At 52.2% G+C, this 23,684-nt stretch overlaps 1 protein-coding gene across 2 annotated transcripts in view; it reads left to right on the top strand.

Annotated features, from left to right (window-relative positions):
* Nucleotides 1–23,684, top strand: part of SMAD6 (SMAD family member 6) — a 76,385-nt gene that overhangs the window by 40,162 nt on the left and 12,539 nt on the right. The window lies entirely within an intron of this gene.

Here is a 23,684-nt window from a genome sequence, read left to right as displayed (position 1 = left end):
TTCTTAACAAAAATACGGGGCAGCGGAAATCTGCCAGGTACGTATTTATCGCCAAATGAGAGGAAGATAGCTACACAGACTATATCTAGCTGTACATCTAGCAACATTGAGAACATTTCGTTAGTTCAGCAAATATTCTGTGTGATTAAAAAACATTTTTTTTAATGTTTATTTGTTTTTGAGAGACAGAGAGCTAGCAAGCATAAGCCAGGGAAGGGCAGAGAGAGAGGGAGACACAATCCGAAGCAGGCTGCAGGCTCTCAGCTGTCAGCACAGAGCCCGATGCGGGGCTCGAACTCATGAACCGTGAGATCATGACCTGAGCCGAGGTTGGATGCTTAACTAATTAAGCCACCCAGATGCCCCTCCCCCTTAAATAATTTTTTTAAATGTTTATTTACTTATTCTGTGTGATTTTTAATGGGTGCTTAATATTCCAGCTCATGGATGTGCTGTATTTTCTCACCAATACCCCAGGCCTAGACATGTAGGTTGTTGCTGCATTGTTTCTTTTTTTTTTTTTCTTCTAACTATCATAAATACTGCAGCTTGGTGAGCATCCTTTTGCATATATCTTTATGTGCATCGCTGGTTACTTCCTTAGGATAATTCCTAGAAGTGGGACTGCTAGGTCAAAGGCCACATACATTTAAGGTCAGAGTGCCCTCCGGAAAGGCCGTATCCGTTTTCTCCCCCAGCAGCCGTGGAAGAGAGGGCCCGGATCTTGTAACTCACAACCTTTTGCTATTTCCAAACTGTGAGCCCAGAAAGAGTTGGAAAAAAAAAAAAAAAAAACCCACTGCGCTGGGAGCAACTTCCTGCCAGAGGAAGGGAGGCATTCGGTAAATAGTCCACTCCCAGTTTTTGAGTGGATGCTCTGCGGCCTGCCTTCAGGCCAGGCCACTTGGGAACATACAGAAAAGCGGAGACCCGGTCCGGGTCCCATCCACCGGGATGGGAAAGATGATGACCACCTGAAAGGCCACAGGAGGGAACCCCAGGACGGAGGACAAGTTCCTGCTAAGGGCAGGGCCATGGCCGCCTGGGCCACCTCCATCCCTAGCATCTGGTTCAGTGCTCGGAAGGACTAGGCGTGTGGTGAATATTTGTCAAATAACAAAAAGCAGCTTGTTACCAACAGAAGCTGCTGTGAGCTCTTTGAAGTAGCATTTGAGTCTTGTTCACAGCTGGCTGCACCCCGAGCCTAGAACAGTGTCCGTTCCCCATAAATACTGTCTGGGCGAATGAAGGCTTCATGGGACAAACAACTGCAAGAAAAGGATGAAGGGGCGGTCCACATTCCGGAAGAAAATGCAATGAGCCGCTCACACCCCCCTGCCTCCCTTTGTCGGTGCTGGAGAGCACTGGCTGGGAGTCTGGGTGCTGATTTTGTGCCCCTGCTGCTGTGTGACTAGGGGAGTTGCCCCACTGTCTGAGACTTAGTTTTCTTAAGGGATTGGACTTTGTTCTCAGGGCCCCCTCTGGCTCTCAGGCCAAGAATCTGAGTGTCTGTGGACAGGATGGAAGGCCAGACTTTAGCCCCATACATTCAGTAAGATGGGGGCCCCACAGGTGACCCCTGGCCTAAGAGCAGCTGCTGTCCAAGCCTGGTCCTTGCCACTGCCCCCCATCGCCAGCCCTCAGCAGGGCTCTCTCAGGTGGCTGGTGGCTGTCCCCGAAGGAGGGGATATGGAAATGAGGGGATCCAGCCGTTCCCCAGCCTCGCTCGTCCTTCTGTTTTGAATAAGGTTGTAGATTGTTTGTTTGAGAGAGGAGAGGCCCCAGCTAAACATCCTGCTTTTAAAGTCCTGAGCGCCAGCCACTCCACTCCCCACCCAGGAGGCTCCTCTGGCAGCCCCAGGGCTGGCATCCCTCTGCCTCTCAGCTTGACTCCCCCACTGCTACCCTACCCAACTCCCATCCTGGACCCCACGATAAAACTGCTTTTGGTGGCCCCTTCTGCCTTCTGTTCCCCTCCACTTCATTCCCTACACTTCCCCTCTGCTTAGGCTAAGAGAAGCTCTTCCTACTGGAGGAAGGCTCTTTTACTTGGGCAAAGTGCTTTGCCATCTTGGACTTGTAGCCTCAATATCTGAGTGCTGAGTCCATTTCGTTGGTGAGGACGCTAAGTGCCAGAAAAGCGAAATTTCTTGCTCAGAGTCCATGGTGCAGCAGTGGCCAAGCACAGGACAGAGAATCAGCCTGGGGAAAGCTGGGGCTCCAGCCCAGCCTCTGCCTCCAGCTGGCTGGGTGACCTTGGACAAGTCCCATTCCGTCTCTGGGCCTCAGCTTGCTCATCCACAGAGTGAGCGGGTGCATGGTACATGATCTCTTGAGCTCCTTTCCACCTCTGCTGCTCTGTCTCGAGGTGAGGATCATGCGGCATCAGGTGGGAGGTCCCTTGCAGCGTCCCTGGCCCCGGTGGCACCCCACCCCTCCCTTGCGCCCCACTTCCTGCAGCCAGTTTGGAGCCAGAGACAAAGGCCTGCCCTGGGTGGAAGGTGCGGCCAGTGGGGATGTGTGCTGGTGCCTGGCTGGCGGGTCCTGATAAGAGGCCGGGGCTCCCCGTGAATCAGCGGGAGGTGCTGGGAGCGAGCGAGGGGAAGATGGGGTGCCCTGGCGCCTGTCTCACCAGCCTCTGCCCACCTGCTCAGGGACCTCCCCCAGCCCCCTCGCCCAGTGAGAAGTTTCATGGCAAATGCTGGACCCGCAGAGAGAAAGGGACACAGCAGCTGTGCAGCTTTGGTGACGCCTGTGCTATTATGTGTTGGCAAGGCTGGGGGCCTTCTGGCCCCAGCAAACCTGACATTCAAAAGGCCACGTGATCCTGGGGTTCTCTCCTGGCTCGTGGGACAATGTGTAGGATGGGACGTGTGTGCTTTCTGGAAGTTAAAGTTCACCCTTCCCTGCGACCTGTTTGTTCCACATCCTCAAGGACCCTGACTTCACCCTATTGTTCGTGCTGCTGACACAGAGGTTCCGAGCTCCTCTCTGAGTTTGCGCTGGGATGGGGGGTTCCCGCTGGTGGCAGTGGGGGGCTGGGGGTTGGCATCCGCGCGTGCCTGCTTGTGAAAAGGGATCCACTCATTCAGGGAAGATGTCGTGTCGGGACACCCACGGGCTGCCCAGGGAGGCTGAGATAGCTACTGCCCGGGCTTTTGTGTCTTGAGTTTTGTCAAACTGAGGCCCAGCCATTTCTGGCTGTGGCTGACTTCCTGCCCTTGGTGGTTATGGTGATGAAACTGCTCAGGTGGCCCGTCAAGGATGAGCTTCAGTCTCACAGTAGCTGATGGAGGACGTGCAGGGGGGCCTTGCCTCCAGACGTGAACCATTATGATGACCCCACTGGTGAATCCAGTGTCTCCTCACTGAGGATTCATGAGACAGTTGAGTCAGAGTTAAGTATAAAGAATTGGATTCCTTGGAGTCGGCGGAGCGATCCCAGAATTTGAAGGCCCTGGCTCTGAAGGGGTTAATCTTGTTTCCTAAATAAGGGAAGAGTATAGTCAAGCTACTTTCTGGGAGATGCAAATGCATTTGGACGTTTGGTACGTCAGTTACTGTTTTGACAGTAATAATACGCAAAATTCCTCTGGCCTGATTTTTAGTTTACAGAGAACAATTCAATGACCCAATTGATCTTCTACAAGAGGATCCGGCTAGGAAGACAAAATTCTTAGCTCCACTCAGCAAGTGGGGCGACTGAGGCTTGGCAGGGGGTACATGGTTTGCTGAGGTCGTACAGCCAGCCAGTGGGGTGTGGGTGGGCCTTGGGCCTCTGGTTTCCAAGGCCTGGCCCCTTGCTGCCACACCTGTCCTTCACAGAGAGCCTCATCAGCCCCCTTGGTTAGCAGGAAGCTCTGACCAGACTCCTTAGCAACCCCGTGGAGAGCCCAGCCTGCCCATTCCAGCTGGTCTTTGAGGGTCCCTGGGGTATTGCCTGGGGTGGAGGGACTTCAGGGCCAGGGGGCTGGAGATGCGGTTTACAGAGCCCACTGGGCCACTGGCAACCTCCCCATCTGTCTACTAGCATTGCTTTTTCACCTGAAGATTATTCACAGAAGGTTCTTAATTCCACGTGCCCCTGGTTTCCCCCTTAGTCATATATACTTGTTAAAAAGTTGAAAAGTGAGTGGCGTAAATGTGATAGAGGTTGAACAAAACACCCCACCTTGCAATGGCAGGGCAAGTGCAGGTGACCTGAGGATCATCAGATGGGGGTGGGGTGGGGGTGGTTATCCCTGGTGGTCACTTCTGCTCCAGCCACCATTTCCTCAGAGGGTTGACTGCAGCCATCTGTCACCATTTTCACCCCAGCAGACACGGCCTGAAATTTTTCCCAAGAGCCTTTTGGATTCCCCCCTCACGTTTGCCCCAGCATTAGGCTGCGTTTGGAGGGCACACACAGCCACCTCCATATCCTAACTTGCTCCACTGCATCCAGACCCCTCCCCAAATCATGCATCCTGCCTGGGCTCCATAAATCACCCTAAGAACACATTCCTTGGGGGATTTGTAAAATAATCAAAATATTTGGGGAAAAGACCTTAAGATTACTTATGGCTATTAGTGGGATCCATATATGTTGGCACCAAGCATAGCTTAATTGAAAAAATATGTGTGCTCGGTGATTTCTTTCTTTCCTTTGTTTTTTTATTTTTTTATTTTTTTATAAGGAGTAAGCCCAGAGAGAAGGGTGGTTAGGAAAAAAAAACCAGGGAGGAATTGAATATCAAAAGGGTTTGTGTCGAGGAGCTGTTTACAGAATTGTGGAAAATATAATGCTAAATGGAAAGTAAGCCCTGCCTATATAGTCCGGGATTATTAATAGAACTGAATTACCACGCACATAATGAACCTTTTAAGAGACCTGGGACAGCTTTCCCCGTTGCAAAACTAGTTTCCTTCGAATAGTACCATTCACGCCGCTAAGGGCATTGGGTTACAACAATAAATAAAAATGAACAGTGCCCTGAGAAATTGAAGGAATGCACAAACGCTTCAGTGATTTAGGATGAGAAAACACTACTTAAAACATTTAATTGAAACGCATACTTTCATCTTTAAAACATGAGCGTTTGAACTGCCACCTGAATCTTTCTCTTCACTTCATTAGATTGCCAGGCTCCTGGGGGGGGGGGGGTCGAGCTCCTGTCCCTCCCCAGGTTTTTCCCCTTCTGCTCTGCGTCCAAACTCATTTTTTTTGCCCGAGATCATCAGGAAAAGGAGGCTGGACAGGGAGTTTCCTTGCAAAGCTGTAGAGAGAGGCCTGTTAGGAGACAGGCTTTTCCAAATGCCATGACTCGGTGTTAGCTTTGGAAGCCTGGGTCAGTCACCGCCCCTCCCTGAGACTCAGTTTCTCCTCTATTAAAGGAGGGGCTTGGATTGGAGCCTCTGGATCTTTGTCACAGGACACAAGCCTGGTGCCAAGGTTCCCCATGTGCCAGTGTACCTTCCTGGTTAAAAATGATTGGAGTAGGAGGACCTGGAGGCCTTCCTGGGTCTAGGTAACCGGAGGGCAGGGACACAGCGACCACTGGGTGTCTCCTGTGGCTGGGCTGTGTGCTTAGTGCTTGCTACAAGTTGCCTCCTTGAATCCCTGGGTCTAGGGACTTCATGATTCTAATCCCAGGAGGTGCCCTGGGCTGATACCTGCCGAAGGAGGTATGCCATGACCCCGGGTCAAGTCTGTGTGTATACACAGTGGTTCCAAGTTGCCTGGACAGTGGAGCGGGTAAGCTTCACTGAGGTTGGGCTCAGCATCTAAGAGAGAAAGGGAAGATCATGAGTCTGCAGCACATGTTTCAAACTTGGCTAGGTGCTGTCCTTTGAGGTTAATGTGTACAAATGAGAAGCATGCATAAGCTCTCCCTTGAATGCTCACTGCACCCGGGGCTGCGGGTATTTCCTCAAAGATTAACCAGAGGCCTTACTGAGTGCCTGCCACATCTGGGGCACGCTATGAGCTGTGGTGGGGGACACAGAGAGGCTCTGCTCCACCCTGTCCCTGAGAAGCTTCTTGTAGTCTGTGTTCACAATAAGACAGGAGAGCCGTGTGACCTTGGGCAAATCATCTCTCAGTAAGACTCCTAACATTTATCTAGACACCTGGGAAACCACTTGGTATGAAATACCTATTTTATTGTGAGTATCTTCATGAACTGTTTATGTCTTATCTCCCAGCTAGAGTGGGGGTTCCTCAGGACAAGGATGAATGTTCCATGTGGCCATTGACTGGTCAGTTGAATGAGCCATTTCACGTTCATTTCGTTCTATTTATGGGCACCACTCAGGAGCCTGGCCTGTGCCTGGTCCAGGGGTGCAGAGCAGAGAAGACACAGCCCCTGTTCTCGTGGTCCTTTCTGTCTGTGTAGGAGCTTCGGCTTGGAAACGGCTAGTGCAAGCTACTATTTGGTGCCGAGGCAAGGTTTTCTTAACTTGGCTCTTCCCAGAAGCAGACCCTGAGACAAAAATTCGATTGCACAGTTCATTGGAGCAAGGGGTTGACCCAGGAAACAGCAGTGGGAGAGTGGGCAGGGGCAGGGGAGAAGGCCAGTGCATGGAGCATTAGGAAGCCGGGTATGTCTGTGGGCACTCAGAGCTGAATCCCGTTGGGAACTCGGCAGGCAGTATCCAGCTCACCTCAGCGTGTGATCCCCCCCTCCCCCCCCCCCCCCCCCCCCCGCCCCCGAGGGGCGAGAGAGCTGGGGCATGAATCCTCCAGTCCCGAGGCAGTCATTTCTAGCACTTCCCAGCAGTCAGGCAGAGCAGGCCCCCAGGGTCTAGGGAGTGTCTTTGGACAGAAACAAAGCCATGCACTGACTCAGTGAGGGCTGAGGGGATATGGGCCGATCCCCAACAGAAGTTCAGCTCATTCAACCAGTGTTTATTGAGCACAGGCTATGTGGTGGCATATGAGATGGGGTCTCTCACTGCCTTTCACGAGAGGACACTGAAGTTCTTAGAAACTAAGGTTGAAACCAGGTCTCCCAAGGCCCTGGGCCACACTGCCTTCCTGACCTGACAGCTGTGTGTCAAGGTCAAAGCAGATTGCAAAGCCAGCCTGGGGGCGGGGGAGAAGGGGAAGGTCTGCCAGGTGGGGATGGGCCGGCCATATTCTCTGGCTGTGACATTCACCTGTCTAGGCAGGTGGCTGCACCAAGATACTTAGCATGCTCAGGGTCTCCTGCACTAAACTCGAGTTCCTGATTTGTGCACTCTGTATCTTCAGTGCCTAGTCCACGCTGGTCATGGAGCGGGAGAGCAGTGCTGGAGGGGCTTTGGCCGCCAGCCAGCCCAAACCTTTGTTTTGGTGAGAAGAGGAAACGGTCCCAGAGACACCAGTGACTTCCCCCAAGTCACACAGTGACTTATTGACAACAAGAAGTGCAGCCAGGCCCTGGATGGCCAGCTTGCTTTTCTTCCTATTCCTTCCGTAGGAAGCTGCTATGTAAAGTATGTTTTATTATAGTTGATCATAAACAATAAAAATTTCTTACATTTAATGGTGCCTTTTTTTTTTTTTTTTTTTTTTGGTGCCTTTTTTAAAAAGCAGTTTACAACCCAGCTTTTCACTTGCTCCTTAGGAAAACTTGAGGGGCAAACCAGCTGTGCCCATTTTCAAGCTGGAGTCATTGAGGCCCAGGAAGCTTGCCTGGGTCTTAGGACCTCCACGGCAGTGATCTGTCTGCCACACACAGGACTGGAGTGGGTTAGGTTGGCCGGGGTCGTTGCCAGAAGCCTTTTCTGGGAGGTGCCCTCCCTGCTTTGGGACAGACCACAGACATTGTTACATAGAGGGTTCTGGGGGGGAAAGCCCTGGGCCGGTGCTCAGAACACGGGGGATCAAGGCTGCTGCTGGCCCCGGCTTGTGGTGTCACTATCGGGAGTCACATCACCAATGTGCTTTGAGTTCTTTCCCTAGGATAGATGGCCTCCCATCACTCCCTTTTCTCTGCCGTGGTTCTAGCTTCTTCTCACAAAATGCTCACAGTTAATGGAAACAGATACCTAGTTAAAAATTGCGTACAGAAGTCTGTAATAAAGACCTGAACAGATTGCTGTGGGATCGCAGCCGGGATTGCCTAGGTGAGTGTGGGAGGGCTTCATGGAAGAGGTGACGTTTAGCCCTGGGCAGGGGGCAAGTGAGGAGCAGTCCAGGGAAAAGGTACAGGGAGAGGACAGTCGCATTTGCCAAACATGTAGCACATGTGCTGTGCATGGCATATGTTGTCTTACAGAATTCCCTACAACAGAAAACCCTGGGAAGTGTGTTCAATTATTCCCGTCTTGCAGATGAGGTCAGTGGGCCCCAGAGAGGGGAGATAGCTGGTGTCCACAGTCTCACAGACCAGGTTCTAAAGCCCCCTTGTCTCCTTCGTACCTCTCCTCAGCCTACCAGGCCACTGCCACAAAGGCCCCGGGGCCTGATCAGACTTCCTGGCACTTTTAGGATCTGAGATCTACAAGAGGTGCTGGGGCTGCTTGCGGTCCTCTAAGAGGGCATGCCCACGGTGGGAAGGGATGGTCGCAGTGCCCACCTCGGTACCAGCCACCTCGTCCCCCAGCCTGACCTGTGTCATCCCAGCCGTGGGATCTGGACAGAGTTGGGCCTTCTGTGAGTCGGGCATCTCCAAGGAGCCCCAGGGGCTCCTTCTCGCTCCCAGAACCCTCAGCACCGCCACTTGGGTACCATCCTTCTGCCTTCCCTACTCCTCCTTCCTTGGCTCCCTTGGGAACCGCTGACGTAAGCCAGGGGCAAGCAGGTGTGGCCAGGGTGGCCTGGGCATGCCCATTCCTCTCCCAAATCCCTGGGCAGCCTTTTCTAAGGGTCTTGCTTCATGGGTCTGATAGCTCAGACATCACTCCACTCAAGATTTCATTCGACAGATGGGGTACCTGAGGCCCAAAAGGGGACGTGACTTGTCCAGAGTCCCACTGTATTAGGGACTGGGCTGGAACTCCCAGTGCTCCCTGGCTCGGAGCGACTGTGGTGGACCTCCAGCCCCCTGCCATGGTAGGATAGTTAGTGGGATTTGGTACTTGCCCCCCGCTTTGCACAGCTCAGACACCCCCACCCCAGAGGTCCTCACAGACTCGGGGAGGAAACTTTCAAAAATGCTTTTCTCCTCTTCCTGCAAGGGCTTCATCACTCTTTTGGAGATCTCTGGGGACGGGGTTTTGCTGAGGGAAAGAGCCCCCGCTGGGTGATGCAAGGCTTCATCTCCTTGCCCAGCTTCCTAGCACTGCCTGCCTTCATCAACAGGGGTCCCAAAAGGCAGCATGTGGGGTTCCTGGGAGCTCATGCTCTGGGGTCAGATGTCAGCCTCGCCACTCCCCATGGTGGGGGGGGGGGTCACAGGCTCATTTGTTCTCCTATAAAGTAGGGATAATGGTAGTCTGACCTCAGGGGAACGAGTTAATACACACATGTACAGTAAATGTGCCATAAAATGGGTGGTATTGTTGTCTGGTCCCCAGAGACACCCTTGTCTCTCTCCATCTGGCTCTGTTGTGTCCTCCGGACTCCCTCAGCTGCTGCCACTCTTACTGAGGGGGCTGGTCTCTTGCTTGTGCAATCCTAAAATGAAAGGCAGGGGTGGAGCTTAAACTCATACTTGCAAGAAGGTCAGAGTTTGCTAGGCTCCCGGTGACACTACCTGGGGAATGGGCAGGCGCTCACTGCTCTGCACAAAGACTTAGCTGCAGCTTGCAATAGATGGGGGTTCACGCTTACTTCTTCCCTGACCACTTTGCGCACACACACACACATGCACACACACACACACACACACACGGACACACACATACAGTGCACCCGGATTCCTCATGTGAAGTATATCCAGTGGAACTTGGTAGGAGCTCAGCAAATGCATGTGCCCACTTTATTTTCTGTCCCTCAGCCATGATGTTACCAGGTGGGTGCCTTCTGTGCCAGGCATTGTAGGGTTATGCAGAGTAAGGGTCTACTAGCTGTTTAGCACAGAGTTGGACATTTTATGTAGGGTGTCTCCCTTAATCCTTACAACCATGGGTTGGGGGGAAGGAGTGGAGTTTATTATAATCCCCATTTTATAGGTGAGTTCACTGAGGTTCAGAGAAAAGGCACACGTCCACTTGAGGTAACAGTGCAAGGGTTAAATAAAGGTCTGTATAAGACAACAGTGCAGAGAACAGGATGGGGCCCTGAAGAGGCAGCAGTGAAGAGTTGGGGTGGTTTGGGGGTACAGAGGTAAGACTTGGGGCTAGGGATGGGCTGCTTTGTTCTTATCCCTAATCCCCCCTCCCCTTTACCACTCAACATGCTGTGTGACCTCAGGCAAGCCCCTTTCCCTTTCTGGGCCTACAAGGATTACATACTCATTAAGTCCATCTTTGGATTTTCTGAAAATTCCAGCAGCTGATGGATTGTGCACAGGAAAGAACTCTTTATTGGCTCCAGGGCTGTCCTTACTCTTCAAAAGCTCCTTAGGGGTGTGGGGGTCATGGCCCAGCTCTGAGGGTCACTTTCATGTTGAGCAGTCACCACCATCAGGCTGGGGATCCAGCAGAAATTCCTGTTTGCTCACAGGGAGGGGCCAGGCAGGCCCTCATGGATTCCCAGGCTCTGTCAGCGTGAGTGCAGGGCCACGCCTGCCCTGAAACCAACAAACCACGGTCATTCTCCATTGCTAGGCCTCGGTTTCCCCTTTCACACCAGGAGAGGAGAGGTGACAACCTGGATCTGTGGTTTTCAAGCGTGTGAGTGCTGCTACAAAGCGTGAGGGGTGGGGTAGCTGTATTTTTTTTTTTTTTTTTTTACCTACCTTAGGTCCTGGGCTTGGCAGAGAGGTTCTGTACGGGGGAGAAGGGGTGGGCAGTATTCCGCTGCTAAGTAAGAAAACACATTTGAAGAACTGAGTAGATCATCCATCCCTTCCCGATCCAGCCTCTTTCATGATAAGGATAGTATTTTGCTAAGGTCATCCTTGGATGACGCCCCGGGAAACCCTAGAGCAGGAGGATGGGGTGCTGGGTGGAGGACGTAGGGCAGGAGTCCGAGTGTCACAGGCTGTATCCCCGATTGCGTGCCAGTCTGTGAGATGGCCACGGCAGCCATCTGCCAACCTGCAGAAGTGGCCCTCGGGGCTCCAGGTGGGGGAGCCCACGGCGCATCCCTGGGCTTTACGGCTGCTCCGTGTTTCACCAGCTGCTCACCACTGACCTTCCAGCACCGGCCTGGGCCAGGAGCCACCGTTCCCCCCACCCGCCCTTTTAGGGATGAGGAACTGAGGCCCAGGGGTAGGAGGAGCCCTGCCCCAGGTGAGGGGCTGGGTGGGTGGCAGGGCAATGGCAGCGCAGGAGGGGAAACCCCTCCTCCCTGGGTACGCCGGGCTCGGCCCCCACCTCCGTATGGGGCTTCAAGCCAAGGGAACCCACAGTGGGGTTAAACAGAAAGGCCTCCTGGAGGAAGGAAAAGATTCCCAGAGTTCTGTGCTTCAAGCCATTTTGGTAAAAAAAAAAAACCTAATTAGAGGTGACAATGGTGACTTTGTCTGTGTGCTCACTTTTTCCTCCCTCTTCCCTACACCTCCCCCTCCTCTCTGTCCCTCATTTGTTACATCCATGGGAAAACTAGGTAACGTTATAATTACTGAAAATATTGTGGGTCCGTGGAAGCTAGGGGGAGGGGTGTGCCTGGGAGTGCAGGAGGCCCTTTTTTAAAAAAAAAAAAAAAATTTTTTTTTTTTAGGTTTTATTTTATTTTTTTCCTTTTGTTTGGAAACGGAGCCCTTTGCAGTCATGCTGTCACAGTTAAAATAAGGTTTAAATTACAGGCCAGCCCGTGGCTTTTCCCCTTTCTTTCAGAATTTTTGCCAACTTGCAATTTACTTAATGAAATCCTGCTATTCCGTTTAACGGGGATATTTTTTGCAGATGTTGATTTAACTTAGCTTTGCAAAATATGTGAACTGTACCGTTTCTTTTCCTATTTTTAACGGTTTCAGGATTCTAGTTCAGCAACTCCATGGGCCCTGCCATGCCAACAGCGGTGTTTACTCCCATCCCTTGAAAATATTTGTTTTCCATTGCTCTGTCTGCCCTCCCCTCCGGCCCACATATCCACAAAGGGGAGGGGTCCCATACCATGGCAGAATCTTCCAGTGGAGACTCAATCACGTTTAGGAATGGGTGGAATTGGAGTGATGGAGCTGGAATGAACATCAGAGTATCTCATAGTCCAAACCTCTTGTTGTGAGGAAATGGACACTCAGAGTGGGGAAGTGACTTGCCTAAAGTCACACAGCAAATTAGGAGCAGAGCGGCTTGAGGCATAAACTGGCTCCTCTGGACAGAGGTGAGAGTGGGGGGCTGGGAGTTCTTGCTTTGTGGTTATTTTGGCTGTTTCTTCTCCCTGGAGAGTGACTTTTCTCCTTCTCCAGGGGGGCGCTTTGAGCCTGACCCTCTTGTGTTGGGAGGGAAGTTCTACTTCATGTCTATCGAGGCAGCTATGTGTAGTGGTGTAGTGGAAAAATCCCCCACCAAGAGTCCTGTGACTCTTGGGGTTTGGGGCAGGGCTTCTGCTGTCAACTAGCTTCTGTGACCTGGAAAAATTGTTTAATCTCTCAGAGCTTCGTTTTCCCCATCTGTACAGTGTGGGTGATGTAGTCCTTGTCTCCCAGACTGTTGAGATAATCTAATGGAGGAGGAGCCTGTGAGAAGTTCCCCCATAAAGCACAGCAGGTGTCTAGGGAATGCTTCTAAAAATTCCTCACCAACTGCCAACTTCGATGCTCAGAGAAGGACACGGGAGGAGAGGTGTCTTTGGGTGCCCAGCATCTGTGTCAGACATGGCGGGAAACGCCCCTTCCCCTTCCATTGGGGACCTCCTCCAGCCACCCTTTCCTTAATGAGGAGTCCCCCAGAGGGACAGGGGCCCACGTGGAGTCAGGAGAGACTGGACACATTGTTTCGCATCATGGGGCAGAGGTCCAGAGAAGGCCCAGTGTGAACCCAGGGCATCCCTCCTGATGGCTCCTACCGGTGGGTCTTAGGAGGGGGCTGCCCCTGACGCCAGGCTGGGGGCCGGTCCATCTTGAGTCTGACCCCTCTCGGGGCCTCGCCCACAGTCTCCTGGAGGCCTTGCGTGGCCCCTGCTTCTGGAGGTGGGGCTGGCAGGAGAGCAGGGGCCGCAGTTCAGAGCTGGGGGCGCCGGGCTGGGCCTGCCCTGAGCACGCATTCCGCACACACGCCCTGGATGCCGGAATGTCCGCTGAGCTGAAGGAAGTGCTGGCAAGACAACAGAGCCGCAGGGAGCGCAGTGGGCCGGGCACCGGGGACCGGGCCCTCTGGAAACGTGGAGATGGCCTGGCCGGGGCCAGCGGGGGAGGGAGGGACGGCCTCCTCGGCCGTGTGTGACCTCAGGGAGCAGTTTCCCAGTTTCTGGTCAGTCTGACGGAGAGGGCCGGGACCCTCCCTGAAGCAAACTGCGCATTATATAAACTCCATTTATATAAAGTTGTTGTTGTCTTTGTGTCTGCGGGTGGAGGCGGTGGGAAGGAAAGTGTGACTGGAACTCTTGTTGACTGAAGAATTCATCATCCGGATCCTTGTGTGTTCATGACTCTTGGTTCCCTCAAACCCCTTTTTGTTATTAAATATAATGGGGGCGCCCGGGTGGCTCAGTCAGGCGAGCGTCGGACTCTTGCTTTCGGCTCAGGTCGCGATCCCAGGATCGTAGGATCGAGCCCTGCATTGGGCTCCATGCTGAGCATGGAGCCTGCTTGAGGTTCTCTCTCTCTCCCTCTCTGCCCCTCTCCCTGCTCATGTACTCTCTCTCCTCTCTCTCTCTCTCAAATAAAATAAGATAAAAAATAAAATGATGTGTTACTGCACAAGTAATAAAGTTATATTCTCTTTCTATAAAATTCAAGATACACTGATAGCAGAAGTCTTCCTTTCTTCCCTGCGCACCCCCGCCCCCCCCCCCCCCACTTTCCTCCTGGGAGTTAACTACTCTAAACAACAAAACATGATAGATTAAAAAAAAAACAAAAACAAAAAAAACCCCCAATCACTCCAGATTATAATATGGCAAGTCCAAACACTAGTGACAACAAATGTGACAAAAGCTCCCAGCTATATGCTGGGTTTCCAGAAGGGACACACCTCAACAAAACTATAGGGGAAGGTTGCAACTACCAGGATGGAAAAGAAAAGATACACACAAAGAAACACGAAGAAAGCAAGTGTAACAATATTAGTATGAGATGATAGGATTCTAGGCAAGGGGCATTAAAAAGGAACAAAAGGCAACATTTTGTAAGGATCTAGGGTTGGCAGACTTTTCTGTAAAGGACCAGATAATAAACATTTTCAGCTTTGCAGGCTACGCGGTACCCCGCTGCTCCACTCTGCCATCGTGACTTCCACAGACAGCACACAAAGCAACGAGCGTGGCTGTGTTCCAGTAGAACTTTTTTTTAATCAGAACGAGTGGTAGGCCAAATTTAGTTTTTTGCTGGTCCCTGACTTAGATCAAAGCTAAAATGGTCAGTACCCTATATAATAATCAAGAGCCTTTATACACCTAACAGCATAGTTTTGAAATATCTAAATCGAAGATAGAAATTAAAAGAGAATATGACAAACCCTCAGAAGAAGAGGACCCTATGAAACAAGTGCTTTCGGAAGTTGACAGATCCAGTGGATAGAGACCCAGAGAATTATGAACAACACTGTACACTTGTTGATATGTACACACACACACACACACATACACACACGTGTATAGACATACATACGTATACATACATACACACATGTGTATATATACACACATACACATGCATAGATACGTATGTATACGTGTAAGTAAACATATACACACACACATACATACATACCTATATACACACATGTACATACATATACACACATGCATACATACATATGTACATGCATAAATACATATACAGACACACACGTATATATACATACGTACGTATATATATACACATGTGCGTACGTATATACACACATATATATGCATACATAAATGTATATAGACACACACACACACAGATGCTTGTCCCATTGTGCTATATTAGGTCTTCACTCACCCCTTAGATTTTTAAAACCAGAGTAGTCTCTAAATAGGCTTGACAAAGACCAGGGAAAAAAGCTCTGTATTTTCAGCGCTGGGGGCTTTGTACAGTCCTAGAATTCCCACTTATGAAGTCTACCTGTCTCCTCTTATTAATTGCACCCAGTTGTAGCCAAGGTTCCTGCTCTTGATGAGCTGGTGGTCTTTTGAGGTGCAGGGTGTGCACCCATGAAACAGTGCGGAACTGTCAGGGCCCTGACCCTCCTTGCCCACCACCTTTCCGTGGCTCCCTCTGTCCACACCACAAGTGCTCTGTTGGATTTTCAAGGTCTTGTGTGGTCTGGACCTAGCCAACCTCTGTATGCTGGGGTGTTTTTGTTTGTGTGTTTTGTTTTTTCCTCCACACGCCCTTCCGTGTTGTGTGATCTGGCCGCAGGAGACTGTTTGTTGCCTTGTCTTCTTCTGCCTGAGTGCCGTGGCCCCAGCCGTACCTCGCCCCTGGAGCAGCGCTTTCTTTCCCCATCCCTTACACCCCCTCCCACTCCCCTAGATGGATTTCGGAGTCCGCCCTTCTTTGCCTCATGCCCCTCATTTATGAATGAGCATTACAGTGCCCTTTGGTAGCCGTGTTCTCTCTTCCCTGGACGTGGAGCTCTGAGGGCAGAGGTGCGTCTGGTCTCCTGACACCCCAGGAGTCAGCGTAGGTTCCAGGCAGTGCCTGTGGGAGGTGTCTGTGGAGAGCTTCTCTGCCTGCTGCATACCCACTGGGAGCAGAGCGGTGGGAATGAATATTTATGAATCCCGGCATCCCCTTGGATTGGCTAGGAGGCCTCAGTTTCTTCCTTGTCTGTAAAATGGGGCACTTCCTCACATCACCTCCTAGGGTTGTTACGGGAACTGGGTGTGCCTGGCACATGGGGAGCTTGCAGGACTTGTCAGCTGTTAGTGCGGAAGTCTCCATCCAACAACTGTCTGTTGTGGGTGCTTTTGATCCCATTTCACAGATGGGGAACCCGAGGCTTAGAGAGGCTAAGGCCATTCGTTGCACACAGCTAGGCAGTGACAGAGCTGGGATTTTGAACCGACGTCCTTGATTCCAAGTCTCACGTGGAGGTGCACACTGACCCGAGGCTATGTCCTCAAACACACCCAGACGCACTGAGTCAGGGCCATCCGCGGTGGCTCCAGAGTGTCGCCTTCCCTGCCGGTCCCCCGGCCTGGCGCTGGGACTGCCACGTCCGTCTAATGCTAGGAAGTCCATTCGGTTTGGTCTCCTTCCTGTCCCTGTCATTCCTCCCTCAAAGAAGCCAGCTCTCTCCCTACCATGCCAGGCTGTTGAGCCCTCCACTCGTGGGATCATAACCTATCAGCCAGAAAGGGGGCCTCTTAAATCTTGTTGAAAACATAGATTCCCTGGGGCTCCACCCAGGACCCATGAATCAGAATCTCCAGGGGCGGGGCCTGGGAATCTGGACACAAGGGCCCAAAGTAGGAGAAACGCTTTTAACCCTTTTAGTTTTCAGGTTAGGAAGCTGGGCCTCAGAGTGGGGTCTGCGCTGCAGGGAGGTCCAGGGAGCCTGGGCGGACTGGGAAGCCACTTCTCTGGACCCTTACCTGGCAGTGACTCCTACCCCTTCCCAGCCCTGTCCCCACGCCTCCTCCCCCATCTCCCAGACTCGAATCTCTAGAAACCATGTACAATGGAAGTGGTTGCGAATGGGTGTGCAGAGACCTTTCTGGAAATGCAGGCTCTGCTCACAGACTTCCTGTGTCTTACAATGTTATCTTCAGAATAGGAAACTTTGCCCCATTTTTGCAACGCACATCCTTTGCTTGAGAGTCTGTGGTGGTGCCGGCCAGCCGGGGCGGGTCGCTTCTCAGGCAGAGGCGGGGGTTGCTCTGACAGCAGAGCGAGGAAGGACTCTCTCCCTGTTACCCACAAGAACAAACAAACAGACCCCTTTGCAAAAATAATTCGTGTTGGCCAGACGCGTCAGGATTATTTGTTCCTTGAGCCCCGGTCGTATGGAGGACCAAGTCTTTCCTCAGAGACAGGGAGCCCTCACTGTGAGGCCCAGCCCTGCTGCCTCACTTCTGGCAAGTGATTTCTGTTCTCTGAGCCCCAGTTTCCCCTTCTGTAGAGGGAAGGTGTTGGGCTGAATGGGCTGTAGCAGTGACATTTAGCAGTGCCCCAAGAAGTCTTTGATTTCCCCTAACTTCCTCCAAGTTGCTCTTTGAAATAGCATGATGTTGCTGTTAGCATGTTCCATGGCACTCTGATTTTCAGAGTTTCTACCGATCCAAGAGTGGCATACCCCCCATCCCCCCATCAACTTCCAGATGTTCACAGGACCCGTTCGGTGGTGGGTGGCTTCCCCAGGTGAGAGGATCCATTTGAATGGGGGAGCAGGGACTTGATCCTCAGAACTCACAGTGGGTGGGGCTTTGCACAGGCTTGCAGTTAGTTACAGGCCCAGGCTGGTGCTCTCCTCCTATAGGCCAGCTGCAAGGAATGTTTATGCTGTTTCTTTTACTCCCCTCAGACTGGAAGTCTTAGGGAGGGCTATTTTGGTTTGAGGGAAAAAAATATGTGTGTAGAGCCCACTAAATAACTTGGAACTGACCAGAAGGAATGATGTTTACAAAAACAAGAGTCTCTCTGATTTCCTTTGACATCTCCGTCATTTGCTCCCCACTTGGACCTCCAGCACTTGCCTCGCCCCAGAAGGACCGGTTCCTCCAGGGAGCCCGTGTTGTTGCGCCCTCGCACACAGTAGGCGTTCAGTGAGCGCCAGGGAGAAACCCAGCCTCCTCAGCGAGGGCGCTTCTCGCATCTCCGTGGTACTTCTGTTGGCTGGACCCCAAAGCCACAATGAGTGGTTCCTGAAAACATCCGACCCACTCTTTCCCCTCAGGGAATTTGCTTTCAGGGTTGCAGGGTGGAGCTCCACATGTTGGGTGGGGGGGCCTGGGCAGGGCAGCTCTGGTGGCTGGGTGGGAGCAGTCGGGAGGGGGGGGGCGTGTTGGGAAGGTAAGAGATGCTCAGGCTGGCAGGAATGACCTGCTGGGATGTGGTTCTTGGTGAGTCTTTGGAAGTAAGTGGGTCCACCTGCTGGTTTGACGGTAAAAGGCCAAGAGGAAGGCAAGGGTTGAACCAAGTCATGCTGAGATTCCAAATGTATGCATGGAGATCCTTCTGAACAAACTGTGGGTCAGTTACAGAGCCCATGGCGTCCGTGGCAGAATGTCCTGGTGGCAGGATGCATGCATGTGTAAGCCTCTTGCCTCAGTGTTTTCGTTGGTCTTAACTGATAGCAACTGCTGAAGCCCAGGAGGGAGGTGTGGAGGAGTTGGAACATCAGAGAAAAAGCATCCACCAGTATGCCTGGCTTCCCTGCCCCACGGGACACAGCAGAGAGGCCCCCGCTAGCCTTGGGAGCCCCTCCGAGGCTGGTTCCATCACCCGGTGGATGCTGTCAGGGTCTTGGTGATCCAGGAGGTGTCTGAAATGCTTACAAGGCCAGTCGCAGCAGGCCCCACATGGGCGGTGGTCTCAGGGGCTCGGCTGGGCCCCCCCTCCAGAGCTAGGAGAAGAAGGTGGGGAGAGAAGAAAAATCTTCTGGCCTGGAGGCTGGGCCTGACTCCCTGCCCAAGGTCAGTGCCACTCGGAGGGGCTCCACATTCCTCAGGGGTCCTTAGGCTGGCGGGCCGCAGGGTAGCGTCAGGACAGAGGCACCCCAGGGAGACTGGCGGCTCTGGGTCTCCCTGGCACGGCTCTAGCCCCCACGTGCCCGGAGACACAGGCGGTTGCTCCTGACTCGGTGGCCTTGGGGACCCGCCCGGCCGGAACCTGCCATTCCCCCGTCAGTGCCGCCTCCCCGACTTGGCAGGGCCGTCTGCTTGAGCTGGAGCAGCCCTCGGTATTTCCAGCTTGGCCCACTGCCCGCCTCTCTGGGGCCTTGCAGTCTGGCCCTCGCGGGCCAGGACCAACACACCCTCTCAGCTTGACGGCTCCCCAACCTCGCCCGGGGCCTCTTCCTGCCACCCCATGCTCCCTGTGCTTATCTGCGGGCCCCTCACCTTGCCTGCTCCCCAGAAAACAGTATTGATGCCCTGGAGTTGAAAATGCAGCTGCCTCCCAGGGAGAGAAAACATGGAGCCTGGCTTATTCGTAAATCACCCAGGAGGCCGTGACCGGCCTCGGTTCACCTACTGCAGTTGACGCCTGAGGGGTTTCTACGTGGGGCGGGGCCCCTCCTCACCTGCTCTCACGTGCAAATGCCCCAGTTGGCTGGGTCCCCTGGCCCAACGCCCTAGGAAGCGCTGCTGCTTTAAGATGGGTAGGGAGATAACTGGGTGGCAACTTGGCGTGCCAGAGCCGAGGACGACATTGCCTCCTGGGTGGCTGCTGGAGGACCCTGGGGTCCTGTGGGGGTTCAGCCGTCCAAGTGGCTTCTTTCCAGATACACGGAAAGGGAACAGTGACAACTCAGGGACTCGTCACCAGTGCAGGCAGATTGGGTGGTGGGTAATTGGAAAGGCTGCTGTCTAAGAAACCGAGTTTTGTGATTTTCAAATACCACGGACTGTGATGCTAACCGGGTAATGTTTCCTATTGGAGGTCATTTGGAGATGTGCTTGAGTGAACAGATAAGAGCGATTTGTAATTGGTATGCTAGTTGTTTATATAGTCCTAGTAGGATAAACAGTTCTCCTGAACCTTATTTATATTTTGCATTTGTTTATCAAAACTCTTTTTTTTTTTTTTTTAACTTCAACCCAGCTGCTTTCGGAATTATTACAAACTCTGGATTTATGAGTCCTAATTAATGGTACTTTATTGTATGTGCACAATAATTTATCTTGGCAGCATGCATGCTTTATCCAAAAGCCTCAGTGCTTAGGGTAAGGGAAGCCAAAAGTGTCCCTTCCTCCCCAGAGTGTCAACGCTATGTGAAGACTCCGGGGGAAAAAAATCATTTGTCTTATCAGATCAAAAGCAGACAAGTTATGGAGTAGATAAAGCATGAGATTCCAGAGGTCTTTCCTAGGCTGTACCCGCTGGTGTTGTCCCCAGAGCTTGACTGGCCTGTGGACACTCTGGGTAAAGTTGACAGATTGTGGGGTGTGGATGGGGCCAGTGGAGGAAGGAGAAGAGGAGGAAAATGACCAAGTGATGCTTGATGACAGTTTCCGGCAACAACAAATATGTGTTTATCCTTTTTTATCATCTGAAGTGTGTTCCCTCTACCATTTTTGTCCTTCACTGGTCTCACCGCCAGCCAGCACTGGCATGAGTCTTTCAGCATTACTTCTAATTAGGAATTAAAGATCCTACTTGGGGGCGCCTGGGTGGCTCAGCCGGTTAAGCGTCTGACTCTTGATTTTGGCTCAGGTCATGATCTCACAGTTCGTGAGTTTGAGCCCTGCATCGGGCTCTGCGCTATCCGTGAGCTATCGGAGCCTGCTTGGGATTCTCTCTCTCCTTTTCTCTCTCTCTCTCTTCTCTCAAAAACAAATAAATAAACATTAAAAAAAAAAAAAAAAGATCCTACTTGGTCCAAGGATGCAGCATTGGTCTTAGGAGACCTGTACTCTGATTTCCCGGCTGGATCCCACTATCACAGGGGGTATACCTTCACACCAAGGGTGGTCACCTTGTTCTGCTGACCCTCAGATTTCTGGGGGTGTTTGCTCATGCAAAGACCTCCCAAAGACTTGACCCAAAGAGGGGTCCACCCTCTTCGTCCCCATCTCTGCATGCACCTGAATGACTAATAAACCTGAGCTCTATGTCTCCTGCCTGTCACTTGCCTTAATCCGGTCAGGATAAAGCAAGATGGAATTAGAGGCAGCACCCTGCCCAGCCCAGCCTCAGATGGCCTCTCAGCTCTAAGTCTTGGTGTCTCCCTTTCTGGCTCGTGAGAATTTTCAGGGGAGGGCTCACCAGTTACCCCTTTCTGCACATGCGCACACAGACAGTAAGTAGCCTTGCGTGTCGGGGGAACGTCTCCCCATTGCACAGACGAGAAACCGAGGCATGGCATGGTATTATGGTGATGGTGGCACCCAGCTGGGGATGGAGCTGGAAAAGGAGACTTCTGTGTGTTTGGGTTTTCTGCTGTTATTTTTAACTCTGGTTTTAAGCGTCTGTTCTTGCAGCTACGGCCACAAGATAGGGCTGGGATGTAGTGCGACGCGTGATACAACTAAAGGGGCCTGGCCTGCGAGCTCCCCTACCGACGGAGGAGGAAGTGGTTAGGTGGCCAGGAATGCAACCTGCGCCTCCCAGATTAATTAATAATTGAGGGCTGGCCCCCAGCCAGGCGGAGGCCCCCAGCCACTGCAGAGATACAGTGAACAAAGAGTGGTTAACTGCAGTGGGGGAAGGAAAAGTTTGACTTTGCCTGTGGCTAAAAGGGAAATTCACAATGGCCATGATTTATGGGCCGAATTACTTGGGATCCTCCTTAGTGGGCCCAACTTGGGCATGTGCTCCAGGAATGCAGACGCTGGCGGCCTGCAGGGCCATTTGTGCCCCCTGGAAGGGGGGAGGTTGGGGGGGGGGTGCAGCGTGGCCGGCGCCAGCCCCGGTGGAGGAGGTACGAGTCACAACCCGTGGGAGATGGCAGGGAGGGGGACCGCCCCGACCGCCCGGTGGAGCTGGGTCTAGGGTAGAAGCCGAGTGCCCACTGGGACACACTCTTTGAGGAGGAATGGAAGGAACAGTGGGTGTGGAGTCTGGCTGCCCTGGGTTCAGATTCACACCAACTGGCTGTGTGACTCCGGGCAGGGGGCTTAAACTTCCCTGAGCCTACATTTGCTCCTCTGTAAGACTACACCTGGGATTGTTCTCGGGGTTAAATGAGATGCTGCATGTTAGACAGTAGGTGCTTAGTAGCAGCTGGACCCCCCCTGGGGTGACTGGAGACGAGGCCTCAGGAACAACCCAGCAATGGCAAAGGGTGCAGGCAGCAACTGTAAGCAGGGTCATTGCTTAGCAAAGTTCTGCCAGTGTGTGCTAGGCCCACATGTGCCAGGCGTGAGTAGACTGCTGCTAGAGTAGACACAATTATTCAGGCTCCTTCCCCAAGAGCCCCCTTCGTGCCTGCCCATGATTCAGGAAAGGCACTCCTTTCTCCCACTATGACTCAGGTCCCTATGGCTGCAAACAGCCCTCTGTAGGGGGAGGCAATTCTAGAAGGCACTTGGGCACTGCCATCAGTTGGGTCCAGCCCAGATGTCTCCCTGGGCTTCTCGTCTTTTCTAGAAGAAATCAAGGGTTATGCACTGGATCCTGGAAAACAAACCATGTGCCCCTCTTAGCTGAAAAATTAGCCATGGGAGACCAGGTGGAATCACAGCTGACCGTTGTGACCATCACTCTCATGTTATTGATGCATTACCGACTGGAGTCCTGCAGCATGTGCCCATGTGTATTCAGACACAGGCTGAGGAATTATGTTAAGAAATACAAAACTGTTACTGAGGTGATGTCTCACCTTCCCAGGGTGCCTGGTGGGAGGCAGTGACAGAAGACAGGGACAAGCCCTGATCCTGCATCCTTGTTAACCCTTGAGGACCACAGGACAGTCCCCCCACCTCTCTGAGCTTCAGAATCCGTAACCTAAAACGGGGTCACTTACGAATGAATGGGCTTGGAGAATTGGAAAACCTCCATGGTTAAAAACAGCATCCCACCATCACCACTGATGGGGGGACAGAGCCACCTTCTTGGCTTGGGCTGTAGGGGCTGCGGGAACCAAGCCTGGCCTCCTGCTGCTGCGGGAACCAGTGTTGGACTTAGGGTTGAAGCATGGGGCCAGGTCTTGTGGGACTGTGTCCACCTGCTAGCCTGACGGGATGCACAGACTGACTGGCTCCCTCCCCTGCACCTCCTGCCCCAGATCAAACAAGCCAGGCCTTTACAGGCAGCTTGGAGTTTGGGCAGCGACACACGGAGAAGCTTCAACTGCTTTAAGCTGCACACAGTAGCCCAGCCACAAACAGGAGACCTGGTCGCAAGGGTGAGCTTTTGCCAAGCCGGTGGGTCATTTTGCAACGTTTTTGCAGGGAACATTTAAGTCTCATGTTACTGCATTCTTTACAGCAAATATTAGTATTTAATTGTGGCTTAATGATCTCTCCAGTCAATATTAGTCTTTTGCCTATTACAAAGCACTCCTGTTTGTTCTAGAAATATACAAGAATGATTCGGGCAACCCTCACTTTAAGAAAACCCAGTAGTTGGATTCTGCATTCACTCAAGAGGCATGGATTATGCACTTTGTGTTACAAAAAGATATTTTAAAGAAAAGGATTTAATGGGAGGATTATTTTTGAGCCGAATGCCCCTGCCCCTGGTGCTTTAATTTTGGGGTGTTTATCCTAAACAAATGAGGCAGGTGTGTTTGACCTGCAAAGGTCAAACTGTCTTGTTGGTAAACATTAACAGGCTGGTGTTAGACGAGGCTTATTTTTGAGAGCTCTGCAAATAAGAAAACCAGCCTCCCACCCTGTTCTTTGGCTCTTCCGTTCAGAGCCATGCCCTCTGTTCCCTTCACCCTGGTAGACTCAGCAAGCCAGAGAAGCTAAATCC

The sequence above is a fragment of the Acinonyx jubatus genome, chromosome B3 (genome assembly GCF_027475565.1).
Source record: "Acinonyx jubatus isolate Ajub_Pintada_27869175 chromosome B3, VMU_Ajub_asm_v1.0, whole genome shotgun sequence".
In the NCBI taxonomy this organism is placed as follows: Eukaryota; Metazoa; Chordata; class Mammalia; order Carnivora; family Felidae; genus Acinonyx; species Acinonyx jubatus.
This window is presented reverse-complemented; position numbering and strand designations above follow the sequence as displayed.